At 69.8% G+C, this 20,063-nt stretch overlaps 1 pseudogene; it reads right to left on the bottom strand.

Moving 5' to 3' along the window:
• LOC145397640 (uncharacterized) overlaps nucleotides 1–19,654 on the bottom strand; it is a 27,027-nt pseudogene extending 7,373 nt beyond the window's left edge.
• Between the last annotated feature and the right edge of the window lie 409 nt (nucleotides 19,655–20,063).

The following is a 20,063-nucleotide window of genomic DNA, read 5'->3' as shown; positions in this document are numbered from 1 at the left end:
TGGCTGCTGCTGCTGCTGCTGCTGGCCCCCTGCTGCTGCTGCTGCTGCTGCTGCTGGCCCCCTGCTGCTGCTGCTGCTGCTGCTGCTGCTGCTGGACCCCCCCCTGCTGCTGCTGGACCACCCCCCTGATGCTGCTGCTGCTGCTGCTGGACCTCCCCCTGCTGCTGCTGCTGCTGCTGCTGCTGGACCCCCTGCTGCTGCTGCTGCTGCTGGACCCCCCTCCTGCTGCTGCTGCTGCTGCTGCTGCTGGACCCCCTGCTGCTGCTGCTGCTGCTGCTGCTGCTGCTGCTGCTGGACCCCCTGCTGCTGCTGCTGCTGCTGGACCCCCTGCTGCTGCTGCTGCTGCTGCTGCTGGCCCCCTGCTGCTGCTGCTGCTGCTGGCCCCCTGCTGCTGCTGCTGCTGCTGCTGCTGCTGCTGCTGCTGCTGGTTCCCTGCTGCTGCTGCTGCTGCTGCTGGCCCGCTGCTGCTGCTGCTGCTGCTGGCCCCCTGCTGCTGCTGCTGCTGCTGCTGCTGCTGCTGCTGGCCCGCTGCTGCTGCTGCTGCACCCCTGCAGCTGCTGCTGCTGCTGCTGCCCCACTGCTGCTGCTGCTGCTGCTGCTGGACCCCCTGCTGCTGCTGCTGCTGCTGCTGCTGCTGCTGGCGCCCTGCTGCTGCTGCTGCTGCTGCTGCTGCTGCTGCTGCTGCTGCTGCTGCTGGACCGCTGCTGCTGCTGCTGCTGCTGCTGCTGCTGCTCCCCCTGCTGCTGCTGCTGCTGCTGCTGCTGCTACTGCTGCTCCTCCTCCTGCTGCTGCTGCTGCTGCTGCTGGCCTGCTGCTGCTGCTGCTGCTGCTGGCCTGCTACTGCTGCTGCTGCTGCTGGCCTGCTACTGCTGCTGCTGCTGCTGGCCTGCTACTGCTGCTGCTGCTGCTGGCCTGCTACTGCTGCTGCTGCTGCTGCTGCTGCCCTGCTGCTGCTGCTGCTGCTGCTGGACCCCCCCCTGCTGCTGCTGCTGCTGGACCCCCCCCTGCTGCTGCTGCTGCTGGACCCCCCCCTGCTGCTGCTGCTGCTGCTGCTGCTGCTGGACCCCTCCCTGCTGCTGCTGCTGCTGCTGCTGGACCCGCTGCTGCTCCCGCTGCTGCTGCTGCTGCAGCTGCAGCTGCTGCTGCTGCTGCTGCTGCTGCACCTGCTGCTGCTGCTGGACCCCCTGCTGCTGCTGCTGCTGCTGCTGGCCCTGCTGCTGCTGCTGCTGCTGCTGCTGCTGGCCCTGCTGCTGCTGCTGCTGCTGCTGCTGGGCCCTTTCCTGCTGCTGCTGCTGCTGCTGCTGGACCCCCCCCCTGCTGCTGCTGCTGGACCCCCCCCTCCTGCTGCTGCTGCTGCTGGACCCCCCCCTGCTGCTGCTGCTGCTGCTGGACCCCCCCCTGCTGCTGCTGCTGCTGCTGGACCCCCCCCTGCTGCTGCTGCTGCTGCTGCTGCTGCTGCTGCTGCTGCTGCTGGACCCCCCCCTGCTGCTGCTGCTGGACCCCTGCTGCTGCTGCTGCTGCTGCCGGACCCCCTGCTGCTGCTGCTGCTGCTGGACCCCCCCCCTGCTGCTGCGGCTGCTGCTGCTGGACCCCCCTGCTGCTGCTGGACCCCCCCCCTGCTGCTGCTGCTGGAGCTGCCCCGCTGCTGCTGGACTGCTGCTGCTGCTGCTCCCCCTGCTGCTGCTGCTGCTGCTGCTGCTGGTGCTGCTGCTGCTGCTGCTGCTGGTCCTGCTGCTGCTGCTGCTGCTGCTGGACCCCCTGCTGCTGCTGCTGCTGCTGCTGCTGCTGCTGCTGCTGCTGCTGGACCCCCTGCTGCTGCTGCTGCTGCTGCTGCAGGACCCCCTGCTGCTGCTGCTGCTGCTGGCCCTGCTGCTGCTGCTGCTGCTGGCCCTGCTGCTGCTGCTGCTGCTGCTGCTGGACCCCCTGCTGCTGCTGCTGCTGGACCCCCTGCTGCTGCTGCTGCTGCTGCTGCTGGACCCCCTGCTGCTGCTGCTGCTGCTGGACCCCCTGCTGCTGCTGCTGCTGGACCCCCTGCTGCTGCTGCTGCTGCTGCTGCTGCTGCTGCTGCTGCTGCTGCTGCTGCTGCTGCTGCTGGACCTGCTGCTGCTGCTGCTGCTGGACCCCCTGCTGCTGCTGCTGCTGCTGCTGGACCCCCCCCCTGCTGCTGCTGCTGCTGCTGGTCCTCCGGCTGCTGCTGATGCTGGACCTGCTGCTGCTGCTGCTGGACCCTCTTCTGCTGCTGCTGCTGCTGGACCCCCTGCTGCTGCTGCTGCTGCTGCTGCTGGACCCCCTGCTGCTGCTGCTGCTGCTGCTGCTGCTGCTGCTGCTGGACCCCCTGCTGCTGCTGCTGCTGCTGCTGGACCCCCTGCTGCTGCTGCTGCTGCTGGACCCCCTGCTGCTGCTGCTGCTGCTGGTGCTGCTGCTGCTGCTGCTGCTGGACTCCCCCCAGCTGCTGCTGCTGCTGCTGCTGCTGCTGCTGCTGGACCCCTGCTGCTGCTGCTGCTGGACCCCCGCTGCTGCTGCGGCTGCGGCTGCTGCTGCTGCTGGCCCCCTGCTGCTGCTGCTGCTGCTGCCGCTGGACCCGCTGCTGCTGCTGGACCGCCCCCTGCTGCTGCTGCTGCTGCTGCTGCTGCTGCTGCTGCTGCTGGACCCCCTGCTGCTGCTGCTGCTGCTGCTGCTGGACCCCCCTCTGCTGCTGCTGCTGCTGCTGCTGCTGACCCCTGCTGCTGCTGCTGCTGCTGCTGACTTCCTGCTGCTGCTGCTGCTGGACCCCCTGCTGCTGCTGCTGCTGCTGCTGGACCCCTGCTGCTGCTGCAGCTGCTGCTGCTGGACCCTGCTGCTGCTGCTGCTGCTGGACTCCCTGGCTGCTGCTGCTGCTGCTGGACCTCCTGCTGCTGCTGCTGCTGGACCCCCTGCTGCTGCTGCTGCTGCTCGACCCCCTACTACTGCTGCTGCTGCTGCTGGACCCCCTGCTGCTGCTCCTGCTGGTCTGGACCCCCTGCTGCTGCTGCTGCTGGCTGCTGCTGCTGCTGCTGCTGCTGCTGGACCCCTGCTGCTGCTGCTGCTGCTGGACCCCCCCTGCTGCTGCTGCTGCTGCTGCTGGACCCCCTGCTGCGGCTGCTGCTGCTGCTGCTGCTGGGCCCCTGGTGCTGGTGCTGCTGCTGCTGGTCCCCTGCTGCTGCTGCTACTGCTGCTGCTGGACCCCCCCCTGCTGCTGCTGCTGGACCCCCCTCCTGCTGCTGCTGCTGCTGCTGTACCCCGCTGCTGCTGCTGCTGCTGCTGCTGCTGGACCCACCTCCTGCTGCTGCTGCTGCTGCTGGCCCCCTGCTGCTGCTGCTGCTGCTGCTGCTGGACCCCCCCCTGCTGCTGCTGCTGCTGGACCCCCCCCTGCTGCTGCTGCTGCTGGACCCCCCCCCTGCTGCTGCTGCTGCTGCCGGACCCGCTGCTGCTGCTGCTGCTGCCGGACCACCTGCTGCTGCGGGACCACCTGCTGCTGCTGGCCCCCTGCTGCTGCTGCTGCTGCTGCTGCTGGACCCCTGCTGCTGCTGCTGCTGCTGCTGGCCCCCTGCTGCTGCTGCTGCTGCTGGACCCCCTGCTGCTGCTGCTGCTGCTGCTGGACCCCCCCTGCTGCTGCTGCTGCTGCTGGACCCCCCCCCTGCTGCTGCTGCTGGACCCCCCTCCTGCTGCTGCTGCTGCTGCTGTACACCGCTGCTGCTGCTGCTGCTGCTGCTGGACCCCCTGCTGCTGCTGCTGCTGGACCCCCTGCTGCTGCTGCTGCTGGACCCCCTGCTGCTGCTGCTGCTGCTGCTGGCTGCTGCTGCTGCTGCTGCTGCTGCTGCTGCTGCTGCTGCTGCTGCTGCTGCTGCTGCTGGCTGCTGCTACTGCTGGCTGCTGCTGGCTGCTGCTACTGCTGCTGCTGCTGCTGCTGCTGGAACCCCTGCTGCTGCTGCTGCTGGTCCCCCTGCTGCTGCTGCTGCTGCTGGACCCCCTGCTGCTGCTGCTGCTGGACCCCCTGCTGCTGCTGCTGCTGCTGCTGGACCCCCTGCTGCTGCTGCTGGTGCCCCTGCTGCTTCTGCTGCTGCTGGACCCCCTGCTGCTGCTGCTGCTGCTGCTGGACCCCCCCCCGCCTTGTTGTGCTGCTGCTGCTGCTGCTGCTGGTCCCCCCCCCTGCTGCTGCTGCTGCTGGACCCCCCCCTGCTGCTGCTGCTGCTGGTCCCCCCCTGCTGCTGCTGCTGCTGGACCCCCCGCTGCTGCTGCTGCTGCTGGACCCCCCCCCTGCTGCTGCTGCTGCTGCTGCTGGCCCCGCCGCTGCTGCTGCTGGACCCCTGCTGCTGCTGCTGGACCCCCCCCTGCTGCTGCTGCTGCTGCTGGACCCCCCCCTGCTGCTGCTGCTGCTGCTGCTGCTGGACCCCGCTGCTGCTGCTGCTGCTGCTGCTGGACCCCCCTGCTGCTGCTGCTGCTGGACCCCCCCCTGCTGCTGCTGCTGCTGCTGCTGCTGCTGCTGCTGCTGGACCCCCCCCTGCTGCTGCTGCTGCTGCTGGACCCCCCCCTGCTGCTGCTGCTGCTGCTGGACCCCCCCTGCTGCTGCTGCTGCTGCTGGACCCCCCCTGCTGCTGCTGCTGCTGCTGCTGCTGCTGGACCCCCCCCTGCTGCTGCTGCTGCTGCTGCTGCTGCTGCTGCTGCTGCTGGCCCCCTGCTGCTGCTGCTGCTGCTGCTGGCCGCCTGCTGCTGCTGCTGCTGCTGCTGCTGGCCCCCTGCTGCTGCTGCTGGCCCCCTGCTGCTGCTGCTGCTGCTGCTGCTGCTGCTGGCCAGCTGCTGCTGCTGCTGCTCCCCTGCTGCTGCTGCTGCTGCTGCTGGACCCCTCCCTGCTGCTGCTGCTGGACCCCTCCCTGCTGCTGCTGCTGCTGCTGCTGCTGGACCCCTCCTGCTGCTGCTGCTGCTGCACGCCCCCTGCTGCTGCTGCTGCTGCTGGACTGCTGCTGCTGCTGCTGGACCCCCTGCTGCTGCTGCTGCTGGACCATCCTCCTGCTGCTGCTGCTACTGCTGCTGGACCCCCCCTGCTGCTGGACCCTTGCTGCTGCTGCTGCTGGACTCCCTGCTGCTGCTGCTGCTGGACCCTGCTGCTGCTGCTGCTGCTGCTGCTGCTGGACCCCTGCTGCTGCTGCTGCTGCTGCTGCTGCTGCTGCTGCTGCTGCTGGACCCCCCCCCTGCTGCTGCTGCTGCTGCTGCTGCTGGACCCCCTGCTGCTGCTGCTGCTGCTGGATCCCCCCCTGCTGCTGCTGCTGCTGCTGCTGCTGGTCCCCCCCCCTGCTGCTGCTGCTGCTGGACCCCCCCTGCTGCTGCTGCTGCTGGACCCCATTCTGCTGCTGCTGCTGCCGGACCCGCTGCTGCTGGTGCTGCTGCGGGTCCCCGCCCTGCTTCTGCTGCTGCTGCTGCTGGACCTGCTGCTGCTGCTGCTGCTGCTGCTGCTGGACCCCCCGCTGCTGCTGCTGCTGCTGGACCCCCTGCTGCTGCTGCTGCTGGATCCCCTGCTGCTGCTGCTGCTGCTGCTGCTGGACCCCCTGCTGCTGCTGCTGCTGCTGCTGCGGCTCCTGCTGCTGCTGCTGCTGCTGGTGCTGCTGCTGCTGCTGGTGCGGCTGCTGCTGCTGCTGCTGCTGCTGGACGCCTGCTGCTTCTGCTGCTGCTGCGACTGGCCACCAGCTGCTGCTGCTGGACCCCCTGCTGCTGCTGCTGCTGCTGCTGCTGGACCCCCTGCTGCTGCTGCTGCTGCTGCTGCTGGACCCCCTGCTGCTGCTGCTGCTGCTGCTGCTGGACCCCCTGCTGCTGCTGCTGCTGCTGGACCCCCTGCTGCTGCTGCTGCTGCTGCTGGACCCCCTGCTGCTGCTGCTGCTGCTGGACCCCCTGCTGCTGCTGCTGCTGCTGCTGCTGCTGGACCCCCTGCTGCTGCTGGACCCCCTGCTGCTGCTGCTGCTGCTGCTGGACCCCCCCCTGCTGCTGCTGCTGCTGCTGCTGCTGCTGCTGCTGGACCCCCCCTGCTGCTGCTGCTGCTGCTGGACCCCTCCCTGCTGCTGCTGCTGCTGCTGGACCCCCCCCTGCTGCTGCTGCTGCTGCTGGACCCCCCCCTGCTGCTGCTGCTGCTGGACCCCCCCCTGCTGCTGCTGCTGCTGCTGCTGGACCCCCCCCTGCTGCTGCTGCTGCTGCTGCTGGACCCCCTGCTGCTGCTGCTGCTGCTGCTGGACCCCCCCCTGCTGCTGCTGCTGCTGCTGGACCCCCCCCCTGCTGCTGCTGCTGCTGCTGCTGGACCCCCCCCCTGCTGCTGCTGCTGCTGCTGCTGCTGGACCCCCCCCCTGCTGCTGCTGCTGCTGGACCCCCCCCTGCTGCTGCTGCTGCTGCTGCTGGACCCCTGCTGCTGCTGCTGCTGCTGGACCCCCTGCTGCTGCTGCTGCTGCTGCTGGCCCCCTGCTGCTGCTGCTGCTGCTGCTGCTGGTCCCCTGCTGCTGCTGCTGCTGCTGCTGCTGGACCCCCCTGCTGCTGCTGCTGCAGGACCCCCCCCCTGCTGCTGCTGCTGGCCCCCCCCTGCTGCTGCTGCTGCTGCTGGACCCCCCCCTGCTGCTGCTGCTGCTGCTGCTGGACCCCCCCTGCTGCTGCTGCTGCTGCTGGACCCCCCCCTGCTGCTGCTGCTGCTGCTGGACCCCCCCCTGCTGCTGCTGCTGCTGCTGGACCCCCTGCTGCTGCTGCTGCTGGACCCCCTGCTGCTGCTGCTGCTGCTGCTGCCCCCTGCTGCTGCTGCTGCTGCTGCTGGGCCGCCTGCTGCTGCTGCTGGTGCTGCTGGCCCCTGCTGCTGCTGCTGCTGCTGCACCGGCTGCTGCTGCTGCTGCTGGACCCCCCCCTGCGGCTGCTGCTGGACCCCCCCCTGCTGCTGCTGCTGCTGGACCCCCCCCCTGCTGCTGCTGCTGCTGCTGGACCCCCCCCCTGCTGCTGCTGCTGCTGCTGGACCCCCCCGCTGCTGCTGCTGCTGCTGCTGGACCCCCCCCTGCTGCTGCTGCTGCTGCTGCTGCTGCTGCTGCTGCTGCTGCTGCTGCTGCTGGACCCCCTGCTGCTGCTGCTGCTGCACCCCCTGCTGCTGCTGCTGCTGCTTCTGCTCCACCTGCTGCTGCTGCTGCTGCTGGACCCCCTGCTGCTGCTGCTGCTGCTGCTGCTGGACCCCCTGCTGCTGCTGCTGCTGCTGCTGCTGCTGGACCCCCTGCTGCTGCTGCTGGACCCCCTGCTGCTGCTGCTGCTGCTGGACCCCCTGCTGCTGCTGCTGCTGGACCCCCCCCTGCTGCTGCTGCTGCTGCTGCTGCTGCTGCTGGACCCCCCCCTGCTGCTGCTGCTGCTGCTGCTGCTGCTGCTGGACCCCCCCCCTGCTGCTGCTGCTGCTGCTGCTGCTGCTGCTGGACCCCCCTCCTGCTGCTGCTGCTGCTGCTGGACCCCCCCTGCTGCTGCTGCTGCTGATGCTGGCCCCCTACTGCTGCTGCTGCTGGCACCCTACTGCTGCTGCTGCTGCTGCTGCTGCTGCTGCTGCTGCTGCTGCTGCTGCTGCTGCTGGCCCCCTGCTGCTGCTGGACCACTGCTGCTGCTGCTGCTGCAGCTGGCCCCCTGCGGCTGCTGCTGCTGCTGCTGGGGGCCCCCTGCTGCTGCTGCTGCTGCTGCTGGAACTCCCTCTGCTGCTGCTGCTGCTGCTGGCCCCCTGCTGCTGCTGCTGCTGGACCCCCTGCTGCTGCTGCTGCTGCTGCTGCTGCTGGACCCCCTGCTGCTGCTGCTGCTGCTGGACCTCCTGCTGCTGCTGCTGCTGCTGGACCCCCTGCTGCTGCTGCTGCTGCTGGACCCCCTGCTGCTGCTGCTGCTGCTGCTGGACCCCCTGCTGCTGCTGCTGCTGCTGCTGGACCCCCTGCTGCTGCTGCTGCTGCTGCTGGACCCCCTGCTGCTGCTGCTGCTGGACCCCCTGCTGCTGCTGCTGCTGCTGCTGCTGGACCCCCTGCTGCTGCTGCTGCTGCTGCTGCTGGACCCCCTGCTGCTGCTGCTGCTGCTGCTGCTGGACCCCCTGCTGCTGCTGCTGCTGCTGGACCCCCTGCTGCTGCTGCTGCTGCTGGACCCCCCCCTGCTGCTGCTGGACCCCCCCCTGCTGCTGCTGCTGCTGCTGGACCCCCCCCTGCTGCTGCTGCTGCTGCTGGACCCCCTGCTGCTGCTGCTGCTGGACCCCCTGCTGCTGCTGCTGCTGCTGGACCCCCTGCTGCTGCTGCTGCTGCTGCTGCTGCTGGACCCCCCCCTGCTGCTGCTGCTGCTGCTGGACCCCCCCCTGCTGCTGCTGCTGCTGGACCCCCCCACCTGCTGCTGCTGGACCCCCCTTGCTGCTGCTGCTGCTGCTGGACCCCCCTGCTGCTGCTGCTGCCGCCCCCCGCTGCTGCTGCTGCTGCTGCTGCTGCTGCTGCTGGACCCCCCGCTGCTGCTGCTGCTGCTGGACCCCCTGCTGCTGCTGCTGCTGCTGCTGCTGCTGGACCCCCTGCTGCTGCTGCTGCTGCTGCTGCTGGACCCCCCTCCTGCTGCTGCTGCTCCTGCTGCTGCTGCTGCGGGCCCCCCCTGCTGCTGCTGCTGCTGCTGCTGCTGCTGCACCACCTGCTGCTGCTGCTGGACCCGCTGCTGCTGCTGCTGGACCCGCTGCTGCTGCTGCTGCTGCTGCTGCTGCTGGAGCGGCTGCTGCTGCTGGTGCTGGACCCTGCTGCTGGACCCCTGCTGCTGCTGCTGCTGCTGGACCCTGCTGCTGCTGATGCTGCTGCGGGTGCCCCCCCTGCTGCTGCTGCTGCTGCCGGACCCCCTGCTGCTGCTGCTGCTTGACCCCCTGCTGCTTCTGCTGCTGCTGCTGCTGGACCCCATTCTGCTGCTGCTGCTGCCGGACCCGCTGCTGCTGCTGCTGCCGGACCCCCTGCTGCTGCTGCTGCTGCCGGACCCCCTGCTGCTGCTGCTGCTGCCGGACCCCCTGCTGCTGCTGCTGCTGCCGGACCCCCTGCTGCTGCTGCTGCTGCCGGACCCCCTGCTGCTGCTGCTGCTGCCGGACCCCCTGCTGCTGCTGCTGCTGCCGGACCCCCTGCTGCTGCTGCTGCTGCCGGACCCGCTGCTGCTGCTGCTGCCGGACCCCCTGCTGCTGCTGCTGCTGCCGGACCCCCTGCTGCTGCTGCTGCCGGACCTGCTGCTGCTGCTGCTGCCGAACCCCCTGCTGCTGCTGCTGCTGCTGCTGCCGGACCCCCTGCTGCTGCTGCTGCTGCTGCTGCTGCCGGACCCCCGCTGCTGCTGCTGCTGCTGGACCCCCTGCTGCTGCTGCTGCCGGACCCGCTGCTGCTGCTGCTGCCAGACCCGCTGCTGCTGCTGCTGCCGGACCCGCTGCTGCTGCTGCTGCCTGACCTGCTGCTGGTGCTGCTGCCGGACCTGCTGCTGCTGGTGCTGCTGCTGCTGCTGGCCCCCTGCTCCTGCTGCTGCTGCTGCTGGCCCCCTGCTCCTGCTGCTGCTGCTGCTGGCCCTCCTGCTGCTGCTGCTGCTGGCCCCCTGCTGCTGCTGCTGCTGCCGGACCCCCTGCTGCTGCTGCTGCTGCTGCCGGACCCCCTGCTGCTGCTGCTGCTGCTGCCGGACCCCCTGCTGCTGCTGCTGCTGCTGCCGCTGCTGCTGCTGCTGCTGCCGGACCCCCTGCTGCTGCTGCTGCTGCTGCTGGACCCCCTGCTGCTGCTGCTGCTGCTGCTCCTGGACCCCATGCTGCTGCTGCTGCTGCTGCTACTGGATCCCCTGCTGCTAATGGACCCCCTGCTGCTGCTGGACCCCCTGCTGCTGCTGCTGCTGGACCCCCTGCTGCTGCTGCTGCTGCTGCTGCTGGACCCCTTCCTGTTGCTGCTGCTGGACCCCCAGCTGCTGCTGCTGGACCCCCTGCTGCTGCTGCTGCTGCTGCTGCTGGACCCCCTGCTGCTGCTGCTGCTGCTGGAACCCCTGCTGCTGCTGCTGCTGCTGGAACCCCTGCTGCTGCTGCTGCTGCTGGACCCCCTGCTGCTGCTGCTGCTGGACCCCCTGCTGCTGCTGCTGCTGCTGCTGGACCCCCTGCTGCTGCTGCTGCTGCTACTGGACCCCCTGCTGCTGCTGCTGCTGGACCTCCTGCTGCTGCTGCTGGACCCCCTGCTGCTGCTGCTGCTGCTGCTGCTGGACCCCCTGCTGTTGCTGCCTCTGCTGGACCCCCTGCTGTTGCTGCTGCTGCTGGACCCCCCCCCTGCTGCTGCTGCTGGATCCCCCCCTGCTGCTGTTGCTACTGCTGCTGCTGCTGGACCCCCCCCTGCTGCTGCTGCTAGACCCCCCCTGCTGCTGCTGCTGCTGGACCCCCCCTGCTGCTGCTGCTGCTGCTGCTGCTGGACCCCCCCCTGCTGGTGCTACTTCTGCTGCTGGACCCCCCCCCTGCTGCTGCTGCTGCTGCTGCTGCTGGACCCCCCCCTGCTGGTGCGGCTGCTGCTGGTGGACCCCCCCCTGCTGGTGCTGCTGCTGCTGCTGGACCCCTCCCTGCTGCTGCTGCTGCTGCTGGACCCCCTGCTGCTGCTGCTGCTGGACCCCCTGCTGCTGCTGCTGCTGCTACTGCTGCTGGATCCCCTGCTGCTGCTGCTGCTGCTGCTACTGGGCCACCTGCTGCTGGTGCTGCTGCTGCTGCTGCTGCTGCTGCTGCTGGACCCCCTGCTGCTGCTGCTGCTGCTGCTGGACCCCCCCCTGCTGCTGCTGCTGCTGCTGGACCCCCTGCTGCTGCTGCTGCTGGACCCCCTGCTGCTGCTGCTGCTGCTACTGCTGCTGGATCCCCTGCTGCTGCTGCTGCTGCTGCTACTGGACCCCCTGCTGCTACTGGACCCCCTGCTGCTGCTGGACCCCCTGCTGCTGCTGGACCCCCTGCTGCTGCTGCTGCTGCTGAATCTCCTGCTGCTGCTGCTGCTGGACCCCCTGCTCCTGCTGCTGCTGGACCCCCTGCTGCTGGACCCCCTGCTGTTGCTGCTGCTGGACCCCCAGCTGCTGCTGCTGGACACCCTGCTGCTGCTGCTGCTGCTGCTGCTGGACCCCCTGCTGCTGCTGCTGCTGCTGGACCTCCTGCTGCTGCTGCTGCTGCTGCTGCTGGACCCCCTGCTGCTGCTGCTGGACCCCCTGCTGCTGCTGCTGCTGCTGCTGGACCCCCTGCTGCTGCTGCTGCTGCTGGACCCCCTGCTGCTGCTGCTGCTGGCTGCTGCTGCTGCTGCTGCTGGACCCCCTGCTGCTGCTGCTGCTGCTGCTGCTGGACCCCCTGCTGCTGCTGCTGGACCCCCTGCTGCTGCTGCTGGACCCGCTGCTGCTGCTGCTGGACCCCCTGCTGCTTCTGGACCCGCTGCTGCTGCTGGACCCGCTGCTGCTGCTGGACCCCCTGCTGTTGCTGCTGCTGCTGTTGCTGCTCCTGGACCCTCTGCTGCTGCTGCTGCTGCTGCTGTTAGACCCCCTGCTGCTGCTGCTGCTGCTGCTGCTGGACCCCCTGCTGCTGCTGCTGCTGCACCCCCTGCTGCTGCTGCTGCTGCTGCTGCTGCTGCTGCTCCTGCTGGACCCCCTGCTGCTGCTGCTGGTGCTGCTGCTGGATCCCCTGCTGCTGCTGCTGCTGCTGGACCCCCTGCTGCTGCTGCTGGTGCTGCTGCTGCTGCTGGACCCCCTGCTGCTGGACCCCCTGCTGCTGCTGCTGCGGCTGCTGCTGGACCCCCTGCTGCTGGACCCCCTGCTGCTGCTGCTGCTGCTGCTGGACCCCCTGCTGCTGCTGCTGCTGCTGCTGGACCCCCTGCTGCTGCTGCTGCTGCTGCTGCTGCTACTGCTGCTACTGCTGGACCCCCTGCTGCTGCTGCTGCTGCTGCTGCTGGACCCCCTGCTGCTGCTGCTGCTGCTGCTGGACCCCCTGCTGCTGCGGCTGCTGCTGCTCCTGCTGCTGGACCCCCTGCTGCTGCGGCTGCTGCTGCTGATACTGGACCCCCTGCTGCTGCTGCTGCTGCTGGACCCCCTGCTGCTGCTGCTGCTGCTGCTGGACCCCCTGCTGCTGCTGCTGCTGCTGGACCCCCTGCTGCTGCTGCTGCTGCTGGACCCCCTGCTACTGCTGCTGCTGCTGCTGGACCTCCTGCTGCTGCTGCTGCTGCTGCTGGACCCCCTGCTGCTGCTGCTGCTGCTCGACCCCCTACTACTGCTGCTGCTGCTGCTGGACCCCCTGCTGCTGCTGCTGCTGGACCCCCTGCTGCTGCTGCTGCTGTGCTGGACCCCCTGCTGCTGCTGCTGCTGCTGCTGCTGGACCCCCTGCTGCTGCTGCTACTGCTGCTGCTGCTGGACCCCCTGCTGCTGCTGCTGCTGCTGGACCCCCTGCTGCTGCTGCTGGACCCCCTGCTGCTGCTGCTGCTGCTGCTGGACCCCCTGCTGCTGCTGCTGGACCCCCTGCTGCTGCTGCTGCTGGACCCCCTGCTGCTGCTGCTGCTGCTGCTGCTGGACCCCCTGCTACTGCTGCTGCTGCTGGACCCCCTGCTACTGCTGCTGCTGCTGGACCCCCTGCTGCTGCTGCTGCTGCTGGACCCCCTGCTGCTGCTGCTGCTGGACCCCCTGCTGCTACTGCTGCTGCTGCTGGACCCCCTGCTGCTGCTGCTGCTGCTGCTGGACCCCCTGCTGCTGCTGCTGCTGCTGCTGGACCCCCTGCTGCTGCTGCTGCTGCTGCTGGACCCCCTGCTGCTGCTGCTGGACCCCCTGCTGCTGCTGCTGCTGCTGGACCCCCTACTGCTGCTGCTGCTTCTGCTGCTGGACCCCCTGCTGCTGCTGCTGCTGCTGGCCACATGATGCTGCTGCTGCTGCTGCTGGACCCCCAGCTGCAGCTGCTGCTGCTGGAGCCCCTGCTGCTGCTGCTGCTGCAGCTGCTGGACTCCCTGCTGCTGCTGCTGCTGCTGCTGGACCCCCTGCTGCTGCTGCTGCTGCTGCTGGACCCCCTGCTGCTGCTGCTGCTGCTGGACCCCCTGTTGCTGCTGCTGCTGCTGGACCCCCTGTTGCTGCTGCTGCTGCTGGACCCCCTGCTGCTGCTGCTGCTGCTGGACCCCCTGCTGCTGCTGGACCCCCTGCTGCTGCTGCTGCTGCTGGACCCCCTGCTGCTGCTGCTGCTGCTGCTGCTGGACCCCCTGCTGCTGCTGCTGCTGCTGCTGCTGGACCCCCTGCTGCTGCTGCTGCTGCTGCTGGACCCCCTGCTGCTGCTGCTGGACCCCCTGCTGCTGCTGCTGCTGGACCCCCTGCTGCTGCTGCTGCTGCTGGTGCTCCTGCTGCTGCTGCTGCTGCTGCTGCTGCTGGACCCGCTGCTGCTGCTGGACCCCCTGCTGCTGCTGCTGCTGCTGGACCCCCTGCTGCTGGACCCCCTGCTGCTGCTGCTGCTGCTGCTGGACCCCCTCCTGCTGCTGCTGCTGCTGGACCCCCTCCTGCTGCTGCTGCTGCTGCTGCTGGACCCCCTCCTGCTGCTGCTGCTGCTGCTGCTGGACCCCCTCCTGCTGCTGCTGCTGCTGGACCCCCTCCTGCTGCTGCTGCTGCTGCTGCTGGTCCCCCTCCTGCTGCTGCTGCTGCTGCTGCTGGACTCCCTCCTGCTGCTGCTGCTGCTGGACCCCCTCCTGCTGCTGCTGCTGCTCCTGCTGCTGCTGGACCCCCTGCTGCTGCTGCTGGACCCCCTGCTGCTGCTGCTGGACCCGCTGCTGCTGGACCCCCTGCTGCTGGACCCCCTTCTGCTGCTGCTGCTGCTGCTGGACCCCCTGCTGCTGCTGGACCCCCTGCTGCTGCTGGACCCCCTGCTGCTGGACCCCCTACTGCTGCTGCTGCTGCTGGACCCCCTGCTGCTGCTGCTGCCACTGGGCCTGCCCCTGCTGCTGCCGCTGCTGCTGGGCCTGCCCCTGATGCTGCTGCTGCCGCTGGGCCTGCCCCTGCTGCTGCTGCTGCTGCTGCCGCTGAACCTGCCCCTGCTGCTGCTGCTGCTGCTGGGTGTGCCTCTGCTGCTGCTGCTGCCGCTGGGCCTGCTGCTGCTGCTGCCGCTGCGCCTGCCCCTGCTGCTGCTGCTGCCGCTGGGCCTGCCCCTGCTGCTGCTGCTGGGCCTGCCTCTGCTGCTGCTGCTGCCGCTGGGCCTGCCCCTGATGCTGCTGCTGCCGCTGCGACTGCCCCTGCTGCTGCTGCTGCTGCTGTTGCTGCTGCTGATGCTACCGCTGGGCCTGCCCCTGCCGCTGCTGCTGCTGCTGCTGGGCCTGCCCCTGCCGCTGCTTCTGCTGCTGCTGGGCCTGCCCCTGCCGCTGCTGCTGATGATGATGCTGCCGCTGGGCCTGCCCGTGCTGCTGCTGCCGCTGGGCCTGCCCCTACCGCTGCTGCTGCTCCTGGGCTTGCCCCTGCCGCTGTTCCTGGGCCTGTCACCACTGCTGCTGGGCCTGTCACCACTGCTGCTGGGCCTGTCACCACTGCTGCCGGGCCTGCCACCACTGCTGTTGCTGCTGGGCCTGCCACCACTGCTGTTGCTGCTGGGCCTGCCACCACTGCTGTTGCTGCTGGGCCTGCCTCTGCTGGGGCTACTGCTGCTGCTGCTCGGCCTGCTGCTGCTGCTGGGCCTACCACTGCTGTTGCTGCTGCTGAGCCTGCTGCTGATGCTGTTGGGACTACTGCTGCCTCTGGGGCTGGAGCTAAGGCTGCTGGGGCTGGGGTTGTGGGCGGGGGGCTGAGGCTGCTGCTGCTGCTGGCCCTGCCACCACTAGTGCTGCTGCTGCTGCTGCTGCTGCTGCTGCTGGGCCTGCCACTGCTGCTGCTTCTGCTGCTGCTGGGCCTGCCGCTGCTGCTGGGCCCGCCCCTGCTGCTGCTGCTGCTGGGCCCGCCCCTGCTGCTGCTGCTGCTGGGCCCGCCCCTGCTGCTGCTGCAGCTGGGCCCGCCCCTGCTGCTGCTGCAGCTGGGCCCGCCCCTGCTGCTGCTGCAGCTGGGCCCGCCCCTGCTGCTGCTGCAGCTGGGCCCGCCCCTGCTGCTGCTGCAGCTGGGCCCGCCCCTGCTGCTGCTGCAGCTGGGCCCGCCCCTGCTGCTGCTGCAGCTGGGCCCGCCCCTGCTGCTGCTGCAGCTGGGCCCGCCCCTGCTGCTGCTGCAGCTGGGCCCGCCCCTGCTGCTGCTGCAGCTGGGCCCGCCCCTGCTGCTGCTGCAGCTGGGCCCGCCCCTGCTGCTGCTGCAGCTGGGCCCGCCCCTGCTGCTGCTGCAGCTGGGCCCGCCCCTGCTGCTGCTGCAGCTGGGCCCGCCAATGCTGCTGCTGCTGCTGGGCCTGCCGCTGCTGCTGATGCTGCCGCTGGGCCTGCCCCTGCCCCTGCCGCTGCTGCTGCTGCTGGGCCTGCCCCTGCCGCTGCTGCCGCTGGGCCTGCCCCTGCCGCTGCTGCCGCTGGGCCTGCCCCTGCCGCTGCTGCTGCTGTCGCTGGGACTGCCCCTGCCGCTGCTGCTGCTGCCGCTGGGCCTGCCCCTGTCGCTGCTGCTGCTCCTGGGCCTGCCCCTGCCGCTGTTACTGGGCCTGTCACCACTGCTGCTGGGCCTGTCACCACTGCTGTTGCTGCTGGGCCTGCCACCACTGCTGTTGCTGCTGGGCCTGCCTCTGCTGGGGCTACTGCTGCTGCTGCTGGGCCTACCACTGCTGTTGCTGCTGCTGAGCCTGCTGCTGATGCTGTTGGGACTGCTGCTGCCTCTGGGGCTGGAGCTAAGGCTGCTGAGGCTGGGGCTGAGGCTGGGGGCTGGGGGCTGGGGCTGCTGCTGCTGCTAAGCCTGCTGCTGATGCTGCTAAGCCTGCTGCTGATGCTGCTGAGCCTGTCACTGCTGATGCTGCTAAGCCTGTCACTGCTGATGCTGGCCCTGCCACCACTAGTGCTGCTGCTGCTGCTGGGTCTGCCACCACTGCTGCTTGGCTGTCACTGCTGCTGGGCCTGCCACTGCTGCTGGGCCTGCCACTGCTGCTGGGCCTGCCACTGCTGCTGGGCCTGCCACTGCTGCTGCTGCTGCTGCTGGGCCTGCCGCTGCTGCTGCTGCTGGACCCCCTGCTGCTGCTGCTGCTGCTAGGCCCGCCACTGCTGCTGCTGCTGCTGGGCCCGCCACTGCTGCTGCTGCTGCTGGGCCTGCTGCTGCTGCTGGGCCTGCTGCTGCTGTTGCTGCTGTTGGGCCTGCTGCTGCTGCTTCTGCTGCTGGGCCTGCTGCTGCTGCTGCTGGACCTGCTGCTGGACCTGCTGCTGCTGCTGGGCCTGCTGCTGCTGCTGCTGGCCCTGCTGCTGCTGCTGCTGGCCCTGCTGCTGCTGCTGCTGGGCCTGCTGCTGCTGCTGCTGGCCCTGCTGCTGCTGCTGCTGGGCCTGCCACTGCTGCTGCTGCTGCTGGGTCTGCCACTGCTGCTGCTGCTGCTGGGCCTGTCACTGCTGCAGCTGCTGCTGGGCCTGCCACTGCTGCTGGGACTGCCACCACTGCTGCTGGGTCTGCCACCACTGCTGCTGCTGCTGGGTCTGCCACCACTGCTGCTGGGTCTGCCACCACTGCTGCTGCTGCTGGGTCTGCCACCACTGCTGCTGCTGCTGGGTCTGCCACCACCGCTGCTGCTGCTGCTGGGTCTGCCACCACCGCTGCTGCTGCTGCTGGGTCTGCCACCACTGTTGCTGCTGCTGCTAGGTCTGCCACCACTGTTGCTGCTGCTGCTGGGTCTGCCACCACTGTTGCTGCTGCTGCTGGGTCTGCCACCACTGTTGCTGCTGCTGCTGGGTCTGCCACCACTGCTGTTGCTGGGCCTTCCACCACCGCTGCTGCTATTGCTGCTGCTGGACCTGCCACTTAAGCTGCTGCTGGGCCAGCATCTGCTGCTAGGTCAGCCTCTGCCACTGCTGGACCTGCTTTGCTGCTGCCACTGCAGGACTTGCTCTGCTGCTGCCACTTCTAGACCTGCTACTGCTGCTGCTGGGCCTGCCGCTGCTGCTGGGCCTGCCAGTGCTGCTGATGCTGTTGGGCCTGCCAGTGCTGCTGCTGCTGCTAGGTCTGCCAGTGCTGCTGCTGCTGCTAGGCCTGCCAGTGCTGCTGCTGCTGGGCCTGCCAGTGCTGCTGCTGGACCTGCCTCTGCTGCTGCTGTTACTGCTAGGCCTGCCACTGCTGCTGCTGCTGGGCCTGCCTCTGCTGCTGCTGCTGCTGAGCCTGCCTCTGCTGCTGCTGCTGCTGAGCCTGCCTCTGCTGCTGCTGCTGCTGAGCCTGCCTCTGCTGCTGCTGCTGCTGAGCCTGCCTCTGCTGCTGCTGAGCCTGCCTCTGCTGCTGCTGCTGCTGAGCCTGCCACTGCCGCTGCTGCTGCTGGGCCTGCCACTGCCGCTGCTGCTGCTGGGCCTGCCACTGCCGCTGCTGCTGCTGGGGCTGCCACTGCCACTGCTGCTTCCACTGCCACTGCTGCTTCTGGGGCTGATCTGCTATTGCCACTGCTGGACCTGCCACTGCCACTGTTGGGCCTGCCACTGTAGCTACTGGGCCTGCCTCTGCCACTGCTGCTTCTGGGCCTGCCGCTGCTGCTTCTTGGCCTGCCACTGACGCTGATGCTGCTGGGCCTGCCGCTGACACTGCCGTTGCTGGGCCTACCACTGATGCTGCTGGGCCTGCCACTGCTGGGCGTGTTGCTACTGCTACTGTTGCTGCTGGGCCTGCCAATGCTTCTGCTGTTACTGCTGGACCTGCCACTGCTGCTGCAGTTACTGCTGGGCCTGCCACTGCTGCTGCTGCTGGGCCTGCCACTTTTGCTGCTGCTGCTGCTGCTGGGCCTGCCACTTTGGCTGCTGCTGCTGCTGCTGCTGGGCCTGCCACTTTGGCTGCTGCTGCTGCTGCTGGGCCTGCCACTTTGGCTGCTGCTGCTGGGCCTGCCACTTTGGCTGCTGCTGCTGCTGCTGGGCCTGCCACTTTGGCTGCTGCTGCTGCTGCTGGGCCTGCCACTTTGGCTGCTGCTGCTGCTGCTGGGCCTGCCACTTTGGCTGCTGCTGCTGCTGGGCCTGCCACTTTGGCTTCTGCTGCTGCTTGGCCTACCACTTTGGCTGCTGCTGCTGCTGCTGGGCCTGCCACTTTGGCTGCTGCTGCTGCTGCTGGGCCTGCCACTTTGGCTGCTGCTGCTGCTGCTGGGCCTGCCACTTTGGCTGCTGCTGCTGCTGCTGGGCCTGCCACTTTGGCTGCTGCTGCTGCTGCTGGGCCTGCCACTTTGGCTGCTGCTGCTGCTGCTGCTGTTGGGCCTGCCACTTTGGCTGCTGTTGCTGCTGCTGCTGCTGGGCCTGCCACTTTGGCTGCTGCTGCTGCTGGGCCTGCCACTTTGGCTGCTGCTGCTGCTGGGCCTGCCACTTTGGCTGCTGCTGCTGCTGGGCCTGCCACTTTGGCTGCTGCTGCTGCTGCTGGGCCTGCCACTTCTGCTGGGCCTGCTCTGCTATTGCCACTGCCACTGCTGGGACTGCTTTGTCGCTGCTGCTGCTTGGCCTCCCGCTGCCACTGCTGCTTGGCCTGCCACTGCCACTGCTGCTGCCTCTGCTGCTGCCGGGCCTGCCGCTGCTGCTGCTGCTTGGCCTCCCGCTGCCACTGCTGCTTGGCCTGCCACTGCCACTGCTGCTGCCTCTGCTGCTGCCGGGCCTGCCGCTGCTGCTGCTGCTGGGCCTGCCACTTTTGCTGCAATTGCTGGGCCTGCCACTTCTGCTGGGCCTGCTCTGCTATTGCCACTGCCACTGTTGGGACTGCTTTGCCGCTGCTGCTGCTTGGCCTGCCGCTGCCACTGATGCTACCGGGCCTGCCACTGCCACTGATGCTGCCGGGCCTGCCGCTGCCTCTGATGCTGCTGATGCTGCCGGGCCTGCCGCTGTCACTGATGCTGCAGGGCCTGCCGCTGCCTCTGATGCTGCCTGGCCTGCCGCTGCCACTGATGCCGGGCCTGCCGCTGCCTCTGATGCTGCCAGGCCTGCCGCTGATGCTGCCGGGCCTGCCGCTGCCTCTGATGCTGCCGGACCTGCCGCTGATGCTGCCGGGCCTGCCGCTGATGCTGCCGGGCCTGCCGCTGATGCTGCTGGGCCTGCCATTGCCTCTAGTGCTGCCGCGCCTGCCACTGACGCTGATGCTGCTGGGCCTGCCGCTGCCGGGCCTGCAGCTGACGCTGATGCTGCCGGGCCTGCCGCTGACGCTGATGCTGCCGGGCCTGCCGCTGACGCTGCCGTTGCTGGGCCTGCCGCTGACGCTGATGCTGCCGGGCCTGCCGCTGCTGCTGCTGCTGGGCCTGCCACTTTTGCTGCTGCTGGGCCTGCCACTTTTGCTGCTGCTGGGCCTGCCACTTTTGCTGCTGCTGGGCCTGCCACTTTTGCTGCTGCTGGGCCTGCCACTTTTGCTGCTGGGCCTGCCACTTTTGCTGCAGTTGCTGGGCCTGCCACTTCTGCTGGGCCTGCTCTGCTATTGCCACTGCTGGACCTGCCACTGCCACTGCTGGGACTGCTTTGCTGCTGCTGCTGCCTGGCCTGCCGCTGCCACTGATGCTGCCGGGCCTGCCGCTGCCTCTGATGCTGCCGGGCCTGCCGCTGCCTCTGATGCTGCTGGACCTGCCGCTGCCTCTGATGCTGCCGGGCCTGCCGCTGCCTCTGATGCTGCCGGGCCTGACGCTGATGCTTCTGGGCCTGCCGCTGCCGTTGCCGGGTCTGCCGCTGCCGCTGCCTCTGATGCTGCCGGGCCTGCCGCTGCCTCTGATGCTGCCGGGCCTGCCGCTGCCGCTGATGCTGCCGGGCCTGCCGCTGACGCTGATGCTGCCGGGCCTGCCGCTGACGCTGATGCTGCCGGGCCTGCCGCTGACGCTGATGCTGCCGGGCCTGCCGCTGACGCTGATGCTGCCGGGCCTGCCGCTGACGCTGATGCTGCCGGGCCTGCCGCTGACGCTGATGCTGCCGGGCCTGCCGCTGACGCTGATGCTGCCGGGCCTGCCGCTGACGCTGATGCTGCCGGGCCTGCCGCTGACGCTGATGCTGCCG

The sequence above is a fragment of the Coenobita brevimanus genome, chromosome 5 (genome assembly GCF_032717465.1).
Source record: "Coenobita brevimanus isolate Jiangsu-jjx chromosome 5, ASM3271746v2, whole genome shotgun sequence".
NCBI classification, from domain to species: Eukaryota; Metazoa; Arthropoda; class Malacostraca; order Decapoda; family Coenobitidae; genus Coenobita; species Coenobita brevimanus.
The sequence above is the reverse complement of the archived record's forward strand: the minus strand, read 5'-3'. Positions and strand labels throughout refer to the sequence as shown.